This window comes from Phascolarctos cinereus, unplaced genomic scaffold, assembly GCF_003287225.1.
Source record: "Phascolarctos cinereus isolate Bilbo 61053 unplaced genomic scaffold, phaCin_HiC Scaffold_5;HRSCAF=322, whole genome shotgun sequence".
In the NCBI taxonomy this organism is placed as follows: Eukaryota; Metazoa; Chordata; class Mammalia; order Diprotodontia; family Phascolarctidae; genus Phascolarctos; species Phascolarctos cinereus.
This window is the reverse complement of record NW_027555958.1, coordinates 191,338,720-191,341,231: the sequence shown is the minus strand read 5'-3', so window position 1 is coordinate 191,341,231 and position 2,512 is coordinate 191,338,720. Positions and strand designations below refer to the sequence as shown.

Here is a 2,512-nt window from a genome sequence, read left to right as displayed (position 1 = left end):
TTATATTTCTTTGTAGAATTGGGGGGTCAGAAATATGAAATACTGCATATGAAATCAGACTATTTCTTACGTGTTTGTTTACCTTTTTTTCTTCATCTTTTTAAAAATTCTTTATTATAAGGAATGGTCTCCAGGGAAGATGAGGAATAAAGTTGGAAATGTCAATGTTATCAAAACAAAATAAATAAAGATTTTTTTTGATTTTGCAAAAAAAAATGAATCAGAACAATTTAGAGAAGGATCTGTAGACTAGCATAAATAAGATACAAGAGTTGATAAACTTGAAACACAATCTACTTATAATTGGTCTCATTTTAATTTTGTCAAATCAAGCCTGCTAAATGGGGAAATATTCATATTTCAGATCCATTTGATTGCAATTGCTACTATTTGAATATTGTGATTTTCTCATTTTAATACTTGGAAATTTGAGTTTATTAGTATTGGTATTACCTTTATGGGTCAATTCCACATTATTTTTGTTGAACATGAAAGACCAAAGAAAAGTCATATTTAAATTTACTGGATTCAAAGTTTGACTCAATCACAAGATACTGGCAAAATAACCCATAACCAAAATCAAAGTTTTATTTTGTTTTATTTTGTTAAGGTGAGGTTATGAAATCAGCATATGTATCTTGGAATCCCTGGGAACCCTTTCTAAGAGTGCACTATCATGGGATTTTCCCTTGCCTGTTTCATAGAGGTTACACAATGCCGAATTTTGGTGTAACCATCAATAATCTTGGTTTGAGCTCCGTTTCTCTTCCGTCTCTCCCCCCCCCTCCCCTTACTTTCCCACCGCTTCTCCCACCACGGTCAGGTCCGTAGCCTTCGCTGCGCGGCTTTGCTACTGCCGCCCCCACCCCTGGGAGCAAATTTCCCTTTCCCTCTCCTTCCCCCGGCCTGCTGACGTAAAGATGAGTAGCTCAGAGGAAGTATCAAGGATCTCATGGTTCCATGGGCTTCGTGCCAATGAATTCTTCTGAGGTGGATAATTACTATAACCAAGACAAGTTCACAGGGATTAACGAACAGGTACCCCGCTATACGCAGGCATTAGACATAATCCTGCAGTTGGAATATGATGAAGGGTTGGAGGAAAACCCCAACCAGAGTGACCTAATCGAGCACGCAGCAGAGATGCTGTACGGACTGATTCATGCCCGCTACATCCTCACAAACTATGACATCGCCCAGATGTTGGAAAAATACCAGTAGGGAGACTGGCTATTGTTCCCGTGTATACTTCGAAAACCAGTCCATGTTGCCCATTAGACTGTCAGACATACCAGGTGAGGCCATGGTGAAGCTGTACTGCCCCGAGTGCATGGATGTTTACACCCCCAAGTCGTCCAGGCACCACCACACAGATAGTGCTTACTTTGGCACTGACTTTCCCCATATGCTCTTCATGGTGCATCCTGAGTACAGGCCCAAACAGACTGCCAACCAATTTGTGCCCGGGCTGTATGGTTTCAAGATCCACCCTACGGCCTATCAACTGCAGCTTCAGGCAGCCAGCAACTTCAAGAGCCCCGTCAAGACTATCCGCTGACTAGTCTCCTCCCCTCCCCTCCTAACACCTCAGGCTGTGTGACACCATTCCCTCTCCCCCCAGTACACACACACCTTTCCAGAACCCCTAATGATTTTTAGTTTAAATCATTGTTGCGGTCTTATCGTGGGAGTACGAAATAAAGTGGAAGAAAAGAGAAAAAAAATAATCTTGGTTTGAGTAACTAAATATGTGGTTCAATTTTCATTTGTATTTGAGATATCACAATGATTTTATACATATGTGTGTATATGTATATATATGTGTGTGTATGTATATGTGTGTATACACACACATATAATATAAATATAATAAATATATAATATAATGTAATGTAATATAATATAATACAATACAATACAATATAACATAATGGAAGAAAAGGAAAATAATGAAATATGTATGTATATATGTGTGTGTATATATGTGTATATATCTATATATATGTATATATATATATATATATTTCATTATTTTCCTTTTCTTGCCTTACAAACCTCTTAAGCAAAAAAGCTGAGATTCAAACTCAAGTCTTTGAAACACAAATTCTGTGCTCTTGTCACTAAATCACAATGTTTCCTGTGGTTCCTCACCTTTCTGGATACCTTCCTATCCTATCAACATGCCATCAGAAGTTATGTGATCAAAAATTTAGAACAGAAAGTTCATACAGGTCAAGCCCAGCATTTTTGACTTACAGTGTGGGTTGTGGTTCCTAAATGATTTCAGTGTATCTTATGTGCCTACATATGTATGACATGTATACGTACAGCATCTTGAAAATCTTAAAGCCCTATATAAAAGTCAGGTGCTATTATTATCACTAGATCATTTCAATTGGTTAGTCAGTCAACAAACATTTATTAATATGTGCCAGACCCTCTGCTAGGCACTGGGGGTGCAAACGCAAAGATGAAAAATCTCTTTCCTCACTGACTCCCCTCCCCATGCCAG

The 2,512-nt window shown here is 38.3% G+C and overlaps 1 pseudogene; it reads left to right on the top strand.

Moving 5' to 3' along the window:
* The first annotated feature begins 920 nt into the window (after positions 1-920).
* On the top strand, positions 921-1,574 carry LOC110217716 (casein kinase II subunit beta-like; annotated as a pseudogene).
* Positions 1,575-2,512: the final 938 nt, after the last annotated feature.